This window comes from Rhinolophus sinicus, chromosome 4 (genome assembly GCF_057876585.1).
Source record: "Rhinolophus sinicus isolate RSI-liver-muscle chromosome 4, RSI-T2T, whole genome shotgun sequence".
Taxonomy (NCBI): Eukaryota; Metazoa; Chordata; class Mammalia; order Chiroptera; family Rhinolophidae; genus Rhinolophus; species Rhinolophus sinicus.
In genome coordinates this window covers 60,334,856-60,356,828 of record NC_142504.1, presented here as the reverse complement: position 1 = coordinate 60,356,828, position 21,973 = coordinate 60,334,856, and the positions used below count along the sequence as shown (strand labels likewise).

Sequence of the window (21,973 nt, the reverse complement as noted above, 5' to 3'; positions counted from 1 at the left end):
GAGAATTGAATAGCCACGTGCAAAAGAATGAAACTGGACTGCATCTGTCACCATGTACCAAAATTAATTCAAAATGGATCAAAGACTTAAGCATAAGACCTGACACAATAAACTGCATAGAAGAAAGCATAGGTACTAAATTTATGGACCTTGGGTTCAAAGAGCATTTTACGAATTCGACTCCAAAGGCAAGGGAAGTAAAAGGTAAAATAAATGAATGGGATTCTACTAAACTTAAAAGGTTTTGCACAGCAACAGAAACCATCGACAAAATAAAGAGGCAACTAACTGAATGGTAGAAGATTTTTGCAAACAGTGCCTCCAATAAGGGCCTATACCCAAAATATTCAAGGAACTCATACAACTCAACAACAAAAAAGCAAAGAACCTGGTTGAAAAATTGGCAGAGGACCTGAAGAAACATTTCTCCAAAGAGGACACACAAATGGCAAATACACATATGAAAAAATGCTCAACATCACTAATCATCAGAGAAATGCAAATCAAAACCACAATGAGATATCACCTCACCCCAGTCAGAATGGCTATCATCAGCAAGAGAAATAGTAAAAAGTGTTGGAGAGGCTGTAGAGTAAAGGAACCCTTATACACTGTTGGTGGGAATGCAAACTGGTGCAGCTGCTATGGAAGGCAGTGTGGAGATTCCTCAAAAAATTACGAATATGACCCAGCAATCCCTCTCCTGGGTATCTACCCAAAAAATGTGAAAACATTTATCCATAAAGACATGTGTGCTTCAATGATCATTGCAGCTTTGTTTACGGAGGCCAAGACATGAAAACAACTAAAATGTCCTTCGATAGATGAATGGATAAAGAAATTGTGGTGTATATACACACAAGGGAATACTATTCGGCAGTAAGAAAAGATGATTTAGGACCATTTGTGACAACACGGATGGATCTTGAGATTGTAATGTTAAGCAAAATAAGTCAGACAGAAAAAGCAGAGAACCATATGATTTCACTCATATGTGGTATGTAAACCGAAATCAGCAAATGAAGAAGACAAACAAGTGAAAGAACAAAAACTGATAGATACAGACGATAGTTTTGGGTTTACCAGAGGGTCAGGGGGGAGTGGGGAGCAGGGCTCTAGAAGAGGGTAAATGGGGTCTAATATATGATGATGGAAAGATAAGTGACTCTGGGTGGTGAATATACAATGTGAGATATCGATAAAGTATCTATATCTATAGTAGGGTTACAATCTATGTAACCCTACTAACAACTGTCGCCCCAACAAACTTTAATTTAAAGGACAGAAAAAGAAGAATGAAATCTTACCATTTGCAATGATGTGGATGGACCTAGAGAACATTATGCTAAGTGAAATAAGTCAGACAGAGGAAGCCAAATACCATATGATCTCACTGATATGTGGAATCTAAAGAATAGAATAAAAGAACAAACTAATCAGAAAAAAAAAGAGGGAAACTTGAGGCAAGATGTTGTAAGCGTGGCAAAGCAGACAGAAGAAAACTGTTGTTTTGATAACACAATGGAGCCATCATCCCAGGGTGTACTAAGCATGTCTTTTTGTTATAATATTTTGACAGCTGGGGCCTTATCAACCCTGTGGAAACTACTTCTCTTATGGCTAGCCAATTTCTAGAGAATATAAAACCACTTGCCTTCTAGGGTAACTTTCAAATGCAAACTAACCAATCCAGAGCCCTAGTTCCCCATCTCCTCCATCAGCTCTCACACTCCTGGCCACTATCCCCTGTCCTAATCACCCCAGGGTCAGGTACCAGACAACTAGGGACAGCCCCATGCCCTAGAGCCTCTTGACGTTATTCAAAGCAGCCAACCCTGAGCCTGCTTACCTTGCCTCACAGGTTCCTTCCTGTGGAAATCACAATTAAGGTTCGTGTCCACAGATTCCCCTTCCGCCACCTCACTCCCTCTAATTCCTGACTGATCCTGGTGCTTCCCCATGTGGACCTGAATGGTGTGGTGTGTCCCCTCTGCTGGGAACTGTGAGTAACAAACTCTCTTTTCAATGACAATCATCTGATCTGTTGGCCTCACCATACCTGAATAATAATAAAACCTACATTTTAAAACATAGGCCTGAAATAACTCCAGACTTTTTCACTGAGAAAGAAATTAACTTTTTCTTGTTTAATACACTGTTATATGACCGATCTCTATTTCAATAACAAAACTTAATTCCTAACTGATATATATATATATATATATATATATATATATATATATATATATTTTTTTTTTTTTTTTTAAGATAAATAGTGATCTGTACTATTTACAATCATCTTGGGTTCTACCCTGATGGCCTGGGCCCAGGTCAATAGTGCCATAGACCCTCCTACGTCTTTTCTAGGGAGACCACCTCCATCCATGCTCTTTGCCACCTGTTATTGTGGGTCCTCCCCACTAGGTAGGAATATATATATATATATATATATATATAGAGAGAGAGAGAGAGAGAGAGAGACAGACAGACAGACAGACAGACAGACAGACAGACAGACAGACAGATACACACACATATATGTATATACATATACACGAGGTCGGACAATTCACTTCGTGAACTCATCCTATAAAAAGTGCTACGTATCTCATTGCTGAATATCACTATGGTCACCTTCAAAGTACTCCCCTTGGGAAGCTATGCACCAATGCCAGTGCCTAATCCACCCTTCAAAGCAATTTTGGAACTCTTTTTCTGGAATGGCCGTGAGACCTATCATCGTATTACCCTTGATGTCCTGAATGTCATCTAAATGTCTTCCTTTCAATATTTTATTTATCTTTGGGTAAAGAAAGAAGTCATGGGGGGCCAGATCAGGTGAGTAGGGAGGGTGTTCCAATACAGTTATTTGTTCACTGGCTAAAAACTCCCTCACAGACAGTGTCATGTGAGCTGGTGCATCGTCATGATGCAAGAGCTATGAATTGTGGGGGCAGCTGGATGCCTCAGTTGGTGAGAGCGCGAGCTCTTAACAACAGGGTTGCTGGTTCGATTCCCACATGGGCCAGTGAGCTGCGCCTTCTACAACTAGATTGAAAACAACGAGCTCCCAGTGAGCTGCCGGAGGGGCGGCCAGATGGCTCAGTTGGTTAGAGTGCGGTCTCTCAACAACAATGTTGCCGGTTCAATTCCCTCATGGGATGGTGGGCCGTGCCACCTGCAACTAAGATTGAAAACGGCAATTGGAGTTGGAGGTGAGCTGCGCCCTCCACAACTAGATTGAAAGAATGACTTGGAGCAGATGGACCCTGGGAAAAACACACTGTTCCCCAATATTCCCCAATAAAAAAATAAAAAAAATTAAAAAGAGAAATTGAAAAAATAACCTAGAGAATGGGAAAAAAAAAAAAGAGCCATGAATCGTTGGCGAAAAGTTCAGGTCATCTAACTTTTTCATGCTGCCTTTTCAGCACTTTCAAATAGTAAACTTAGTTAACTGTTTATCCAGTTGGTACAAATTCATAATGATTAATCCCTCTGATATCAAAAAAAGCTTAGCAACATCATTGTATCAAGTTTGCGAACTTAATTGTCAGACCACGTATGGCTTCAACCTGTGAATGTTGGGCTGGCCATGTGACTTGCTTTGGCCAATGCAACATGGACAGAAGTGATGATGGGACATACTGAGCCTAGACTTTAAAAAGCATCACATGATTCTCCCATCCTCTTGTGCTTCTGACATCAACCTGGAAAGAATATGACTCAGCTAGCCCACTGGCCCAAGCAGGATGAGAGACATGTGGAGAGAATTGAACCAGTCTGAGGCTTGGAGCTAAGCCCAGGCAAGCCCATCCTAAATCAGCTGACCTACAGATACATGAGAAAGACAAAGTTATTGTTGTCTTAACTTAATGAGTTTTGGGGACTTTGTTGCATACTATTGTGCAATTGCTGACTGATTCTGTCAGGAAAGTAGCAATGTACAAATATTTATTGATTTGTGTTTGTTAGAAACTGTACTAGCCTGTATGTACATACAATGCCTGTATGTATATAACATATGTAAAATACATATGTACATAATACCATACACGCAGTCTGTGACATGGTTCTTGGCAGCTAGGGTTTTATGTTTTAGCTTTGGAACTCTCCACTTTCAAAGTCCTCTGAGATTAGCTCAATGCTCAGTTGCAAGCTGCAGCAGGAATTGTACCATCATTCCCCAGATGAATTGATTCCATCAGAGAAAGAAACTCATCAGTGAGTTCCCTAAAGATAAAGCCCCCAAGGGACCTTGGAGACAACTAAAGAAGCTGTGACAGTGTTGTGAAGCTGGGGAGACCTGCTAATGAGAGAGCACTACTTGACCCAATCAAGGTAAATCTGAAGCCAAGCTCACACCATCTCAGCTTCATTTAGCCTGTGGCCTTGATACCTTGCAAATGGAGAGCTGCCTAATTGCATTTGTGATGAAGGAAAGGAATATTCACATGTGCTCACATTTGTTGAATGCCTGCCATATGTGTAGGTGCTGTTACATGTTGTCCCACCAAATCTATGTGACTGCTGCATGGAGTCCTTATTCCTATTTTAGAAATGAGGAATTGAGGTTCACTGGGACCCACATGGCCTGCTCCTTGTCACCTCTGTCTCTTCTACCACTCTCTCCACTCTCACTGCACCCTGTCTCCTGACTGCTCCTGTCATGAGCTAGACACTCTCCTGCTCCAGGATCTTTGCACTGGCTGTTCTCTCTTCCCCCAGATACTGAACAGCTACTCTTCCCCTCCTCCAGGTCTTGCTCAACTGCCAGTTTCTCAGTGAGGCCAGCCTACTCAGAATAGCACCCGCCCCCCATTGCCCTGCCCCTCCTCGGTTTTATTTTTCTCTGAGTTATACACCCCAAAGCCATTCATTTCTGATAAGTACAGGGTCTGACAAGTACAGGGATTTTTGTCTGTCTCGTTCACAACTATACTGCTTGTGCTTAGGACAAGGCAGGTACTCCATAAATTATAGAATAAACAAATGAATAAATGAATGAATGAGTGAGGCTCAGAGATGTGAAAGAAGTTGCAAAATGTCAATAGCAAGAAGTTTTCTGATCACACTGAAGTCCTGGTCTGCCAGGCCCCTTACACAGCCTGTGGGGACAGAGCCAGGAGTGCAGTTTCCAGGCTCTCGGCCTCACGTGGAAAGTGGTCACTAGGGTAGTAAATGGTCATCAACTGTGATTGGATGGTCATCAGCTGTGGCTAGTTGGCCGTCAGCTATAACCAGTGAGCTATTGGCCACTAATATAACTGCCGTGGCTACAGTAGCAGAAAATGGGGGCTAGCAAGAAGATAGTGGCTGAGCAGGCAAGCACGGATTGCAGTTAGCAGGGAGGATCACAGCTAGCAAGTGTGGTTGGTCGGTTGACACAGAAGCGGATGATGGATTGCGGATCATGTGGCTCCTGCTTCCTGTGTCTCCAACCCAGCCACTAGCGAGAATATGGTAGTATGATTCCCCTACCTATGGCTCCATGGGTGTTCCTTTTTGGCTTCACCATATCCTGCGGTCTTATGTGGAGAGTGGGAGCTGAGACCCCACCTGACACCCTGCATGACACAGCCCATGCTGTCTTGTATAATTAAACCTACAGCCATGCTTCTGTCTTCCTGCGCACTCCATTGTTAATTCTCAAAGACAAAGTGTCAGTCTGCTTTCTTAACATTTCTGTTGTGCAGAGCAAGGAGAATTGGGGAAGTCACTTACAATTTTCTTTTTTCTCTTACTCTTTAAAAATCAGATATATTTGTGGGGGCAGAGCCCCAAAAAGTAGTTTCCAGGCTCTCGGCCTCACATAGAAAGGTGTTGGCTCAGGTAGTAAATGGCCAACTGTGATTGCATGGCCATCAGCTGTGGCTAGTTGGCCGTCAGCTGTAACCAGTGAGCCATTGGCCACTAATATAACTGCTGCGGCTGTGCTAGCAAAGGGGAAGAGGAGAAGGAAGAGAGAAAAAGAATGGGGCTAGCAAGAAGATGGCGGCTGGGCTGGCAAGCGTGGATGGCGGTTTGCGGACAGTGTGAATCCAGCCTCCATTGAGAGTATAGTGCCACCAGAGAGAATATAGTGGTATGACTCCCCTACCTATGGCTCCGTGGGTGTTCCTTTTTGGCCTCACCATATCCTGCGTTCTTGTATGGGGAGCGGGAGCAGAGACCTCGCAGGCCGCCCTGCACGACACATGGCGCAGTGAGCAGGGTCTCCTGCATGACAAATGGCGCAGCGAGCAGGGTATGGTGCCAGCCAAAGCTCTCCAAAGGACGGTGGAGCAGTTTGTGCGTATGAACACTCAGTCTCAGGAAGACCAGGAGGAGCAGCTGCCAGAGAGCTGGACCCCCGTGGAGGGGTGGGAGGACGTGGACGGTTCTCCCACCAGCACAGGAAAAGCCATGCAGCTGCTGGAGAGATGGAGCCCCGTGGAGAGGTGGAAAGATGTGGACGGTTCCCCAACCAGCACAGGCCGGAGAAAGCGAAGGTCGTTGCAGCCCTGTGGGCCGGGGAAGTTCCTGCTCAGGCAGCCCGGATGCAGGACTTGTAGTCCCAGGAGGTAACGCTTGCTGAGTCCTCCATGGGAGATGCGGGTGAGGTCAAGGTCATCCCTCACCCCCAGGACAGCCCTGGTGAATGACTATGGACTATGGGGAATTGCCTTCCATCCTTAAGTTAATGGACCACTTGACTGTTTGTTTGGGAACTGTTGTTAGTGGAACTGGGGGATATTTGCTTTTGTCTCTTGACTGGCCGCCATTGAGAATAGTAAGCACCTTGATTGTGAGTCGCTGTTGTTCCAGCAGGGTACCCTGAGAGCCCTGGCTGTGCCCAGGAAGTCGGGCTGTTCCCAGAAAGAGTGGCAGTGCCCTGAGAGCCCTGGCTGTGTCCAGGAAGTGTGGCTGTGCCCACAGAGAGTGGCAGTGCCCTGAGAGCCCTGGCTGTGTCCAGGAAGTGTGGCTGTTCCCAGAGAAAGTGGCAGTGCCCTGAGAAATCCTAGCTGTGCCCGGGGAAACTAGTGGTACCCTAAGAAGTCCAGGAAGTCTGGCTGTGCCCAGAAGTACTGGTGGTGCCCTGAGAAACCCTGGCTGTGTCCGGGAAGACAGGTGGTACCCTAAGAAGTCCAGGAAGTCTGGCCGTGCCCAGAAGCACTGGTGGTGCCCTGAGAAACCCTGGCTGTGCCCAGAGAGCCTGGCTGTGTCCAGGATATTGCATTCACCTTCAGGCTCCTCGCACAGGGCCCCTCGCGGAAGATGCTTGTCGCATAGATTGTGAGGCGAGAGCCTGTAGGGGTGGAGTGTGGGGGCAGAGCCCCAAAAAGTAGTTTCCAGGCTCTCGGCCTCACATAGAAAGGTGTTGGCTCAGGTAGTAAATGGCCAACTGTGATTGCATGGCCATCAGCTGTGGCTAGTTGGCCGTCAGCTGTAACCAGTGAGCCATTGGCCACTAATATAACTGCTGCGGCTGTGCTAGCAAAGGGGAAGAGGAGAAGGAAGAGAGAAAAAGAATGGGGCTAGCAAGAAGATGGCGGCTGGGCTGGCAAGCGTGGATGGCGGTTTGCGGACAGTGTGAATCCAGCCTCCATTGAGAGTATAGTGCCGCCAGAGAGAATATAGTGGTATGACTCCCCTACCTATGGCTCCGTGGGTGTTCCTTTTTGGCCTCACCATATCCTGCGTTCTTGTATGGGGAGCGGGAGCAGAGACCTCGCAGGCCACCCTGCACGACACATGGCGCAGTGAGCAGGGTCTCCTGCATGACAAATGGCGCAGCGAGCAGGGTCTCCTGCATGACAAATGGCGCAGCGAGCAGGGTCTCCTGCATGACAAATGGCGCAGCGAGCAGGGTCTCCCGCATGACAAATTTTATGGGAAAACCAGCACATTTATCATGCCAACGACAAGTTATTACTAAAGGAGAAATATCATTCTTGAATATGTACAGAAATTCACTTGCTGTAAGTTGCAAATGTTATCCTTGCAGGTGAGGGTGATGTAGGTGGTTCCCGACTATTTCAGTTTCCCTATCTGTGACTGCAGCGGCTGAAACACAAGGGGTCAGGCAGGTCTCAAACCTGTCGCTGTACCACCAGGTGACTGGCCAATGTCTCGAACCTCTCTGGACCTGTCTTCACCCCTTTCTTGGCCCCTGTAACACATATGAATGGGTGTCAAAGCGCTCATGTTGTGCCTGGCATACAGTAGGTGTTTAGTGACGGTCAGGTTCACCTCCTTTCTGGGTCATGTGCCAAGAGGGGCATCTGTGTCTACCTGTGGTCATTTAGAAATCTTAGTCATGGACATGTTCACACATCTCCTGGTACCTTCCCCTGCTTGGAGACTTTAGTTCACAGAAATGGTGGTGCCATTTTATCAAGATGCTTGCAGCCCAGTAGCCTGATGACCTCAGGGGCTCTTGGTTTGTGGGTCAGCTGGAAGAAATGAGGGGCCTGCCCTGTGTCAGAGCAGCCCAGCCCCTCCTCCCTCAACCTCCACAGCTGCCTGGGAATCTGTCTCTTGGCCTTCAGATGAAGTACCGCAGATGATTCCTCTCCTTTTTTGGTAAAAGAGGTTTCAGAGGGGTAAACTGACTAGTCCTGCCCACACAGCCGGAAAAAGTGGGCCAGGCCCTGAGCCCAAGTCCCTCTGTCTCCACCCAGCAGAGTCACAGAAAAGAACGCCCTGGCCTGAGCTCGAGCCAAAAACAAGGAGCTGACCTCCTTGAGGCTCCTGAGGTACAGTTAGTATGCGGCATGCCATGCTGTCTCTGCCAGTGGGGGAGACGAGGAATTGGGTGAAGGACCGTTTTCTCGCTCTTAGAATCAGCCTCTGACACTGTGTCTGTCCCTTGGCTGGGCTTGGGTGCCACATGTAGGAGGCAGAGTATCTCTGAGCAGAGCCTTGGCAGAAGATGCAGTAGGAAGCTCCCCGCCCCCTCCACACACACACACACAGATTGGACATCAGAGCTATTCCTGGAGTGGCTCTGGCACTTTTGTTGGGTGATGTGGAGGCAGCCTCAGGCTGCTTAAAGGCACACACCAAGAGGGGTATGCTGGTCAGATGGAGCCTGCAGCACTCCTCCCAAAGGAGTTTTCCAAAAATTAAAATGCTAACAAGGTGGAAGAGTGTGGGGATTTGAATAGAACTTTGCCATCCAATGGCTGTGTAGCCTAGGGGGAGTCACTCTGCATCTCTGAGCTTGCTTCCTCAATGGGCACAACGCCTGCCTATCACATTACTGCAAGGATGAAATGGGGTGATCCACGGAAAGAATTCCTAGCATAGAGATCATGGATTTTCCCAGGTAGGAAAGCATAATTTGATTTTCTTTAAATAGTACCCATCCTCCAGTCCAAATTTGTAAACACATATACATGGTTCAGGAGTCTGAACTTGGGAAAACCCAGAGAAACCATCATTTTTTAATCAAATGCCTTGTAATTCATCAGACATCCATTGAGCAGCTGCAGTGTCTGTGTACTAGGCAGGACACAGAGATTAGCAAACCTCAGACGCTATTCTAAGGGCACTTACAGTCAGGGGGTGTTTTGTGGCTGACTATGCTGTGACAGGGACCCGCAGTATGGGAGGGAGTCCCTGGGAGGCTGACAATCAGATTGCCCTGCTATCTGGAGCTCACCAGGTACACTGGCTTCTTACATGGTGCTATCTCATTAGAGCACTGTATTGGGGTTGCTGGCTTGGTTGGAGGGTAAGATGCTGTGGGGAGAGGGGTGTCGTCCCAGGGCTCCTCTGTTTCCAGCAGGCAGTGCCCCTGCTGCCCAACCTCTGCTTCCAGGATCAGGACAGGAGCTCACAGAGATCCACAGGGAGCTAATTCTGCAGCCAAACTCACGTGGAAGGGCCTGGAGCAGACTGCACATGACCTTTAACACTCCATTCCAAGTACTTTCCCTGTGTGTCCATTTGTTGTAAGTCTCACACTGTAACAGTCCATAATGGTCTCATTTTTTGCAGATGAGGAACAGAGGCCCAAAGAGATCCAGCACACAACCACTTGGGCCACCTTGGTCCTTGCATGTCCGGCCCACTCACTTCACCAGCTTGGCTCCCAGCTCTCAGTACTGACTTGTCTGGCCTTCACATACAGAGCTCTTCATTCTTGAATGTCCAGGTGAGCACTGAGTATGTGCAGCACCCCAGAGCCGTGCCAACAAGATCTATAAGCCTGGGTATTGGGTCCTCCATTGGTCGTTTAATTTTTCCTTTTACTACTAATAGGAGAAAAATCAAGGCACCGAGAGAGTAGCTTTACAGGGCTATGAATTGGAATTCTGATCTTGGCTCTCCATTCCTGGCTTGTTCTCTCATCTGTGAAACGAAGGTGACGATCACACTACCTTCCTCAGAAGTGACTTACAGAAATGAAACTAATAAAGGCTATAGAAACACTTGGGAAGGGTGTCGTGGAAGTGCAGCTGGTTATTTATGATTTCCAAGCTGGTAATATGTATATTTTAAAATTGCCACCAGAGGCTTATGAAGCCCCTTGTCTCCCATAATGAGGTTCCTTTTCTAGTTCGAGGAGGGCCCCACTGATCTGCTCCCCTCACCTGCGTTCTCTCACTGCCCTGGCAGTTTGTAGCATCATAGTCACTTATTTTTAGTTCTGGGTGGATCTGCCATTTTCCTGGTCACATGCTGTTTCAGCCCCCATTTCAGAAATGATCCAGCTCACAAGAAGAGGATGCCCCTCCCCCAGGCAGCCTCCCTGCCTTGCGCCTTCTGCACCTAAAGCATTCCATGTGGGCCCCACAGAGAGATGAGGCCTCTCCTAGGCACATGTTTAAATGCATCCAGTCCTGGTTCTACCTGTTTAAAAATTTGAGTAGCTTCTTTTTCTGGTCCATCTGCAGCCAGAGTTATCTTGAATGTTAATATACAAAGGGGCAGCAGCAGTTTCGAAGCCTGAGAGGTACACACACGGAGGCGGTCCTGGGAACCTGGAGTCCTGGGAACCTGTTGTTGCTGGGAACCTAGAAGACCGCACCTGCCGCCACTCCCTAGAGTGAGAAGACAGGCCTTCCTTGCAGATTTATTGCAGCTTCCTGCTTGTCGGTGACCAATATGTGATCATAATTATGCTGCTATCTTCGCTCCAGTTAGGAGTATGCATGTAAGAATAGGCACCATGTGCTGACATGCTCCTCTGGGCCAGGTCCTGCCCTGTGGACTTTACAGAGGGTAACTCACAGGAGGTCTACATTCAGGTACATCACCCCATCTCACAGGGAGGCAACGGAAGCTCCAGGGTCAGGTCCTTACCCTGCCTTGTGGCTGGGGAGTGGAGGAGCTGGGATCTGAACCCAAACAGTTGCTCCAGAATCTGCCTGTCATCCTGGGCAATAGTGTTAGGTCATGCTCCTTCCCTTGGTCTCAAAGTATGCTGGAAGACTCTGTGTGTCCCTAATACTAACTGGGGACAAAAGCCTGACTTTAATGTTTTTAGGAAAATACTCTGTATTTGCAGATGGGAAAAATAATAATCCAAGGTAATTGCTACCTTAGGTACAGACTGTTTAAATTTAGAAGGTGTCTGGCACATGGTGGGGGATCCGGCTACATGGAGAGTACTACAGGGCACGTCCTGGTGTGCCCTCGGGGTCTGGTTAGGCTTGCCTGCAGCAGGCCCAGCAGTCAGGAACCAGTGTGCACAGGAAGCAAAGGCTCCAGAGGGCAAGTCAAAACGAGTTTTTAAGATGCCAGTGAGGACATCTGCTGGAGCACTGACTGAGAGTGTTAATAAAATGAGCACTAAAAGCATCAAAGCTCCCAATACCATGAAGCCACACTGGAAACTAACAACTCCCAGCCAGCATCCAGTCATGCTGGCATGGGCAACTCAAGCTCAAGGGCCCCTCTGTCTCAGCCCGGAAGAGGAGGCCTCCAGGCACGCCCAGGAGTGTGCCCTCTGCTTCCCAGAGGCTTGTTGCAGCCAAGGCTGCCTGACTGTGGACCCTGCCAACCTAGGTGGGGACCCCTATCTAAGCACAAGTTCTGCCTGGATGTGTCCTGCTGCTGACCCAGTCCAGACCCTGGCTGGTGTCAACTTCCTCCTCTGCCCTTCCTGTGCCACCACAATCCTGCCCTCTGAGGAGTTTCTTTGTGCTTCCTTCCTTCCCCCTCCCTACCCCTTCTGTCCCTATCATCCCCCATCCTGAAACTCATGGAGATGGAACCCCTATTGAGGAGGCAAAGATGCACACTGCCCTCAGGGAGCCACTAAGCTTACTTATTCAGTCATTACACCTCCCCTCAGTGAGTGAGCAGGATCTCAGCTGTGCAAGGGACCTGCGGGGAGAGGGGGAGACTCAGTTCTGACGCTGGAGGAGTTAAGAGTCTAGCAGGGGAAGCAAACAGAGGTACAGATAACTAAAAATACGTAGTGGGAGAAGCATTTTCCTCAAGCAAGTAAAAGTGTGAGAGGCACATGAGGGCAATGAGGGCGAGGAAGAACTGTGTGAAGTGGGAGCTGGGGCTGCAAGCTGGGCTCCGTGGGCACTGGCAGGCCCAGTGCCGGGGACTTAGGCAGGCCAGCAGCTGGCATCTGGCATCTGCACAAAGCTGTATTTTGGGAGGCAGCTGACACTCTAGGGCCTCAGGATACCCGTGGCCATTGTGTGCAATGCAAGGGGCTTGAGGACGGTAATAGTAACGTAGGAGCTGCCTGATGTGACGGCAGCTGACTCCTGCCTTGGAGCCCTGGTCTGGGTTGTCTGTGAGGCTCTCAGCAGCAGCATGTTGCCCCTTCTCCCTGTGGTTAGATGGTCATCTACAAACTCCTGCCCACACCCGGTCACCCCAGCCTTTGGCCACCCAACCTAATGGTGGTTTCCCAACTACACATATCCTGGACAGTGCAGGGGATCCAGTGTGCCCTTTCTACCAGGTGACCTGGACTTCTGCTTCTCCAAAGCTCAGTACAGCAGTCCCCCCGTATCTTTGAGGGATGTATTCTAAGACCCCCAGTAGATGCCTGAAACCTCAGATAATACTAAATCCCATATATACCTGTACTATGTTTTTTCCTATACATAAATATCTATGATAAAGTTTAATTTATAAATTAGGTACAGTAAGATGTTAGCAACAACAATAAAATAGAACAATTATAATATTGTAATTATATAATTATATACACTGTAAAAAAGTTTTGGGAATGTGGTCTCTCCCTCTCTCTGGGCGTATCTTATTGTACTATACTCACCGTTTCACTTAAAGGAAGCACTTAACGGCTTCTCTTTGGCATATCCAAATTGTCATCATCACTACTCTTGTGCTTCGGGGCCATTATGAAGTAAAGTAAGGATGACTTGAAGACAAGCACTGTGATACGATGATAGTCGATCTGGTCACTGAGGTGGCTACTGAGTGACTAGTGAGTGGAGCATACATAACATGGAGTCTCTGGACAAAGGGATGATTCGTGTCTGGGTAGGACCATGCGGGATGGCAGGAGATTTCATCCTGCTACTCGGAATGGCTTGCAATTTAAAACTTATGAATCGTTTACATCTGGAATTTTCTGCTTAATATTTTCAGACCCTTACTGACTGCCAGTAACTGAAACCATGGCAAGTGAAACCGAGGCTAAGAGGGACTACTATACTCTCACCTTTAAAGCAGAGGACACGCCGCACGCCTATGGCTCATGGTGCCTGGCTTGTGAAAGGGAAGCTTGGTCTTTGTCCTGCCCTTGCCTCTTAGCCTTTGCCTATTTGCTCCTGGGGCCCAGGATGCCCTTTCTCCCACCTCACTATGCCTAGAATATCTGAGTTACAGTTCAAGTCTCAGCTCACACGGTACCTGTTCCCCTCACTGCTTCCATCTGTAGGCTCCCCTTGCTTCTCCTGGAGTTTGCAGAATCACCCAGCCCCACTGAGGACCTGTACCTCTATCTCCAATCCCTGAATGGGCCCTCCTGTGTGGTACCCATGCCTGTTTGCTGAGGTGACTGAACACTACCACCAAGCCAATTATCCTCCTCTCTCCTTCCAGATGCAAGAACCACCTCTGACATGATGGAGGAGGGACTGGGGACCACACACTTTCCTCGGCTCCAGGCAGCCTCAGGAAGAAGAGTGTTTCTGTCACCTTTGCAGGAAGGCAGAGAACAGGGTCTCTGGGGCTGCAGAGCTGAAGTGGAAGGAACCCAAGCTGGCCTCTTGTCATCTGTGTGCCTTTCCTCTGTTTTCCTGTCTGGAGAATGGGCATGCAAACATCTAGGCTATAGGTCTGTGTGCGGAATAAATGAGATGAAGGATGGGAAATGCAAGGAGAGTCTTGGCCTGTAGTTAGTTCTATGCTGTGGGTAAAAAGAGGTGTGGATTACAGGATGCTCTCAAGCGCTCCTCATCTGTAACAATAACTGTACCTACTTCCAGGCTGTCACGAGGATCAAACAAAGCAATTATTTGAAAAGCTGTTTGCATGGACATTCAGGTGTACAATAAATATTAAGTATAAATATCATCTTGCCCTGTGAGAACTCTTATAAATACCCCATGAGATAAGTAATATTAAATCCACTTTTCAAAGTTGAAAACCACACTAGGTAGTATGAAACTGCAACTAGTGTCAAACTCAGGTTTTTCTAAGACCAACAAGTTGTCACCCCATCATAGCCAATATTTATGGAGTACATACAGTGAGCCAGGCACTCTATGTGGGCTAGCTTACTTAATCCCCACACTGACCCTATGGAGCAGATAGAGACTTTGATTCTTCTCTTGGTCGTAGATGAGAAAACTGGGGTTCAGAGAGGTTAGGTAACTTGCCCAGTGTCACACAGCAAGTAAGTAGTTGAACTGACTCTAATCAGGTCTTTCAGATGCCAAGGTCTATGTTTTTATCTACTTCCAAATATAACCTATGTATATATTATAATTAGGTACATCTTTTCTCAGTTACTGAACCACAGCAAAGAGCACTGCAGTGCTGAGAAAAATTTCCGTCCCTAGAATTATTCAGTCTTTCTTTTTAACACAGCACCATATGTAACTAATTTGACTTTTTTTCTTTCTCCTCCAAAAAGTAACTCATTTGAAAACTTCAGAAAGTGCTTCTTCAAGAGACATTCAGTGATGTCTGTTTTCTCCTGAACCAGAAAATCTTAAATATTTCCATCTGGGGCTCTACGAATAATTTTGAATGAATGAATACCATTCTGGTAAATTCCTTTTGAAAGATAACCAGGTGGTAACTCCAGCACTGAAACAAGAAAAGATGGTGCTGGATTTCCAGAAGCATCCATTTAGTTTTCAAAGCCCCTAACACTAAGTCATGATTCAGGATTCAGACTGCAAAGCTGCCTAGTAAACCACGTGCCTGATTCATACGTGAATCACTCAGCATTCTTGGTAAACCATTCATAGCAATCACTTTCTAAAAAGTGAAAAACAAAATCAACAGTGTGTAAAAGCCCAGAGGTGACTACAGCAGACCTCATCAGAAGGAAGCCCCTAGATGCTGATAAAGAGGTTGCTTCTGTGATAGTTACACACAAGAGCAGTCCTATTGTAGGCTGAATCACTTTCGGATTAAATGAAATGGGAAGTATGAGCAACCTGCTGCAGAAAAGATGGAAACTGTTTAATCTGAAGAAAACGAAAATGAAAGGTCTCTTCTTGAAGATCATGTCTAATGCATGGTAAAAAAGAGAAGTGGGTCTGTGTGTGGGGATTCAGCACAGGTATTTACTGAGCACCTATCACATGCCCAGCATCTACCACGTTCATGTAATCCTCACCAGGTGGATACTATGACTCAGGTGGGGAAACTGAGGCTTAGTGAGGAACAGTGACTTGTCCAAGTTCACAAGTATCATGTCCTGTGAAGATTTTTGGATGATCACTCCCCAAGTGAGACTGGGCGCCTCCCTCCCTTACCTCCTGCACACTCCCACCAGAGCCCCATAATGAGCTCCACAGCTCACTGTTCTTTTAAAGCATGTCTGTCTCCTTTGTTGTACTGGGTTCTTGGAGGCAGTACCTGAGTCTGTGTCATCTCCATATTCCCACACCCAGTACAGACCCCACACACAGTAAGTTCTCATTCAATATCTGATGGATGAGATGCTGAATCTCTTTATTGCAACTATCACATGTCCAGTTTTAACTACATGTATACTGTATCTTATTTAAAGTAAATTCTACACAAGAAACACCTGTGGTGACCTTGGCCCCCTTCTCCCTGGAATTCGCCCAATAGAATCAACTGTCTGGGGTGGGAGCCCAGCCGCCTGGGTTTTCACAAGCCTTCCAGAGATAGTAAGAACCGTTTTTTTCTTTCATTTTATCCCACACCCACAATGTAACACCATCATCATTTATTATTATTACCCTCATTTTACAGATGAGCAAACTGAGGTTCATGGAAGTCTCTGTTTTATTCAAAAAAGAGGCAAGTGACCAAATAAGCTCATGTCAGAGGTTTATTTCCAAGATGGAAGATTTCAATAGACTTAATTGTGAATAAAACAGGAAGTTGGGGAGGGGACTGCAGAGACCTCAAAGGGATAGGAGGGTGGAGGTGGCACAAGCCAGCCTCCCACACCTGAAGCACTTGCAGTGAGGTCACTATCCCCATGTCCCTGTTGGGCCCTGTGGAGCATCGAAGGGCCATGCTATTATTTTCACACTCAGATTTACTGAGGCAAGAAAAATTGTTCTTCAAACATTTCAAACAACAATACATTACTGTAATTTGGGCACTCTATTTTAGAATACGTCTAACAAGGGAACTTGACTCAAATCTGTCTCCCTGTATGGAAAACAAACATATATCATCTCTCCCCAGAATTTCCTAAACACCCTTCATTGGACAGGGTAGCCACCCCACCAAAGATACTCAGGCATAACTGCCGCCCACAAACATGCCCTCAGAACTTCCTCTTCACACATACCCCAGATGAATTAAAAAAAAAAAGACAAAAAACACCCTTCCTTTAACACTTTTCCTCAAATATTTGCAGATAATTCACTGTTAATCAGTGGAAAATGGTACTTTTATACTTTGTAAAATAAAGAGAGAGCATCTTTCACCCCAGCAAATGTAATTTGAAGTGTGCCACAGAGTAAGGAGGCTGCTTACTGGGCCACATGGCGAGCAGCCTTGACACCTAGGGCCAGCCCAAGATGCCCCTTCCCAGGATGACCCGGCTTCAGCGTCCTACCTCCCTCCACCCACAGCACCTTCTTCCCCCCTCTCTTCTGGTCTAACTGCTGCTTCAGCTTGAGAGGAAGGCTGAGGGGTTTCCAGTGAGTCACCAAGAGCAGCTGGTGACCAAGGGACCGTGTGAACACGAGCCCTGGTTTTCTCTGTGCTATATTTAGAAAGGCACAGAAAAGCCCAGCCTCTGCGGTTTCCACCTGTTTAGGTGTCCTGGCAGCAACTCCAATTCTGCTGGCCCATGCCTCTCCCTTGCTGGGCCCTACCCTGGATCCTGCCTCTCGATGGTTCCAAAAGGCTGGTGGCCCTCACTGCTTCCAACAGCCATCTTGTCTCTCCAGGATTAAATTCCTTCACAAGTTCCAAGGGTCCAGAGAGACTTGTTAGAGAGCCCTGACCTTCGCCATCAGGGTTCACTCCCCCTCTGTTCCTGCTCCTAAACCTCAGAGTCCAGCTAAACTGTTGGGCCAGGATTTCTACCTCAATAGGATATAGGCATGTGGACTGGTGTATCCAAGTTGTTGTTTTTTTTGTGTGTTTTTTTAATCATATGACCTCTTCTGCCTGGAATGGTGGTTCTCAGCCTTGGCTGTGAATTAGAATCACCTAGGGTGATTTCAAAAGCCTTGATGCCCTGGCCACACCAAAGACCCAAGTATTTTTCAAGATTACCAGTGATTTCAATGCATAGTCAAAGTGAGAACCACAGCTCTCAATGATTGGTGCTTCTCTCTACACTCTTCCTCCACCTGGCAAGCTCCTACACACCTGACAAGACCCAGAGACACTGCCAGCTCTCCAAGCATTGGGACAGCCTTGTGACTTTGAGGTTCTGCACCCCATCACTGCTCCAGCCTTCATCCCCATCACTTTAAAACTCCACTTGACAGTTACCCTGCCTCACCCTTGGCCACCAGACTCAGAGTTCCAGTGGCCAATCTGCTAGATCCTCTCCACAAGGATGAGACCCACAGTACCCTGCTAATGTGGAGGCTTTACTGTTGATATTTACATCATTTCTGTTTTGATCTATTTGGGATAATAAACTATTTTCATTCATTCAACAACCACTGGTGATGCCTCTACTCTCTGCTCAGTCCTGTGCCCCACATAGTAGATGAGAAGATTGTGGGGATAAAGAGAGAGGAGCTAACACATGACACAACAAAGATAGTCTTTGTCTGCCAAGAGCTTGCTGCCTCTACCATAAAGGAATAGTTACCACTCAGGATAACAAATACTCTAACAAAGCTGAGCACTTAGGAGGGGCTGCTTAATTTTTCTGGCAAAGACAGGTCATGCTACCATAAGGACATACATTTCGCCTTGTACCTTATCTAACCCAGAACTAATGTACAATTAGGAACTTTAACCACTCCTTATTGATGATGCTACTAATAACCTTCACATCAAAACCTTATGAAAGAACATAGGGATGGATAAGATAGAAATGTGACGCTGTGAGTTAGTGTTATACCTAGAAAATACATACAGCAGAAATAGTTGAAAAATGCTCTTTTTAATAAATCTGGAGTGCAGTATGGCAGAGGACAAGATGGCTACTAGCAATGTGCATTCTCAACTTCTTTGTCACTCACAGAACCCTTTTTGTTTGGATCAGCAAATACAGTTAACAAATCATATTTCCCTGCCTCCCTTGCAGCTAGGGATAGCCATACTATGCAATGCTGACAAATGAGATGTAGCTGGATTATGTCAGGGAACTCCAAGAAAGATTTACTTTCCTGATATGAGCCCAGTCCCATTCTCTGTGTTGCTTCTGTGTCTCCTTCCTGCTTAGAACATGAGGAGGAGATGACATCTCTGTGCATGAAAGCTACAAGCTAAGAATAGCTGAGCAAAACTGCAGATGGAGCCTTGGGCACTGGTGGCATTGTGGCTTTCTTGTGCCTGTCTCAGACTTCGTGTGGTGTGGAAGAAGAATAAACTTTTATTTGTTAAGTTACTACGGTCAGGTTTCTGTTACATGCAGTCAAACTGCCCCCAACTGGTATGTGTGTTTTGGTGCAATGACAATAGGCTCCCTTGGCTATACAGAATTCTCAGCTCTAAAATGAGGTAATAATATTTATTTTTATGAGGGGTTAGAGATAATGTAAAAAAATGCCTAGTACAAGGCCTGGTGTGCAGTTTGGTACTCAATACATGTCAGGAATCACAATTCTCATTTATGGCAAGCTATTCATGCCCAGGAGGTCATCCTGTATAATTCTAAGGTGAACATGGAAAATGAAGTTAAATGAGATACTAATTGTGCACTGCTCTGTGCACACTAGTCTGCCAGGCAGGCTGAGAAATACAGCAAACTGACACAACCACAGTATCTTGAGATTTCTGTCTAAACAATGAAATTCTGTAATATGGTTGGGCAATAAGATTTAACTTAAAATCCAGTTAGCATCAGATTTATAGAAACCAGTGTTTCTACAAATTGTGTTATAGAAACCAGCAACGAAACCACCTTCGATAGCTCTGTTTACTTTGTAAAGCATTTTCGCATCTATAGCTTTATTTTGGTTTCACAGCAGCCTCTGTAGGCCTGACCAATGACCTGGCTCAGGGTAGCAACACTGGGGCAAGAAGCCAGTGCCCCTGACTCCCAACCTTGACTTAGCTGGTCCTTCTCAGAGACTTGGAGTCCCCCATTCAGATACACAGCACACCAACTGACCTGCACTGCAGCTGGGAGGTGGGGGTGGGGGAGCTCTCACACCTGAGAGCTCTACATGTATTATCTGCTGGGCCCTCTACATGTATTATCTCATGACAATCCTTGCTATATTATAGCCCTATCTTGCCCATTTGCTAGATGAGAAAATGAAGGCTTGGAATGGTTAAACAAGGTCTCCAAGATTACACAACTTAGAATTGCAATCCAGAGGGGACTTGGATCCAGGGGTGTTTGCTCCTGTGTCCTTTTGCTGCCTGGGGTGAAGGTTCCAGCAGCATGCTGCTGACAATGCGCAGGAGTGCAGGACGAAAATGTGACTAAATACATGGGAGGCTTGGGTGGTCCTGGCACTGGAGAGGCCCTGGGTCCTTGAGCAGTGTTTTTCAGCCCTTTGTTTTTAATCTTTCATGTACCTCCAATTGTGGTGGTCCAATAAATGCCCTTACATTCTCCCCATGTATGTTTTATTTACATCTAAAAATTATATTGGAAAGAATGGAGTCTGCGTTTATCTCTGTATGTATTTATGCCTGGTATGAATGCTGAATCATCAAAACAGTGTAATAAAAGAAGACAGGCTTTAGAACCAGCAGTCCTAGGTGCCAATTCCTCCTTTCCACGCCACATTTCTCAGCAACAAGGAAATAAAGCACAGATCACTAACTGCCAGTATGCACTTCTCCGGCCTGTAGCAGACCCCACAATGGCAGCCCGCTCACAAGCTTTTCCTACGAAGTAAGCCACAATCACTTTTATCTACAGACAACAAAAGTTACACACATTCAACTGGGTGCATTTCTTGAATAAAACACGTCCATTAGGCACTTGCCAGAGAGAGTTCCCATGAGTCACTGGAAGAAACCGAAAAATCTAGGAACTTAAAACAGGTAAACATCAACAACGGGTTTCGAACTATATTTAGAATGTCATGGAGAGCTTTGCCTTAAGTTTAGATGTCATTTTGGAAACGTCAAAAGATGGGCTATTTATTTTCTCCCTTTACTCTAAAAAAGAAGTCTTTCAAAATTGTTTTTCAAAGTTCCACAGTCAGACAAAATAAATAAGGAACAGTTATTCGCTCCCACACATTTGGCCAAGTGTAGCTGATAATAAGGTAATTGACGCCAAAATTCAAAACAAATACTTGAAATTCTGGATGTAGGTGTTTAGTGTTTGCACAGCATAAATATTATTTTCTTGCAGAATGTCCCTATACGAAGATGTTGGTGATAGCTGCAACAAATTTAACAGAGACAGATGCAACAGGAAAAGTCATTCCTATTCTGGACCTTAACACAGTGTGAAAAGTGCCAAATTTAATGACACAGTCTCCACAGAGAAAATCAGGATAATCCTTGAATATTATTTATCAGTCTCACAATGATTCCCGGGACCGCTTATAAAGCACTAAAAAACATTATAAGCACAAGGGAGGAAATTTAGTCAATATTCTCAGTTACAAAGACATTTGCACACATCTGGCTGAAAAAGGGCTCTTGCTAAACTAAGTCTACAGTTTTATTTTTGTTTTCTGTTTTTTGTTGTTGTTGTTGTTGTTTTAGTTTCAGGTGTACAAAGCAATGTAATAGATATTTATACCCCTCACAAAGTGATAACCCCTCTCACCCTCTCATCTACTACCCTCTGCCATGACTACACACACACACACACACACACACACACACACACACACACACAGATCAGACAATTATTTTGAACTTATTGCAACAATGTTGCTAACCTTTTTTTTGCTATCAAAGGGATTATTCATTATGAATTTGTACCAACTGGACAAACAGTTAACCACGTTTCCTATTTGGAAGTGCTGAAAAGGCTGCATGAAAAAGACAACCTGAACTTTTTGCCAACAATTGATGGCTCTTGCATCACAACAATGCACCAGCTCACATGGCACTGTCTGTGAGGGAGTTTTTAGCCAGTAAACAAATAACTGTATTGGGACACCCTCCCTATTCAACTGATCTGGCCCCCAATGACTTCTTTCTTTAACTGAAGATAAAGGAAATATTGAAAGGAAGATATTTTGATGACATTCAGGACATCAAGGGTAACACGACAACAGCT

At 46.0% G+C, this 21,973-nt stretch overlaps 1 protein-coding gene and 1 long non-coding RNA gene across 6 annotated transcripts in view; one reads left to right on the top strand and one right to left on the bottom strand.

Moving 5' to 3' along the window:
- The window catches only part of MGLL (monoglyceride lipase), a 157,660-nt gene that overhangs the window by 72,347 nt on the left and 63,340 nt on the right, over nt 1-21,973 (bottom strand). The gene's annotated exons all lie outside the window — the stretch shown is intronic.
- LOC109438620 (uncharacterized) lies at nt 6,054-21,451 on the top strand. 2 transcript variants are annotated; one of them, XR_012498840.2, is made up of 3 exons: nt 6,054-9,310; nt 9,985-10,141; nt 10,249-13,074. It is a non-coding gene; the product is annotated as an uncharacterized LOC109438620 (long non-coding RNA). The 2 variants fall into 2 exon arrangements; XR_002136411.3 differs by lacking the exon at nt 10,249-13,074 and adding an exon at nt 14,026-21,451 and having other exon boundaries at nt 6,091-9,310.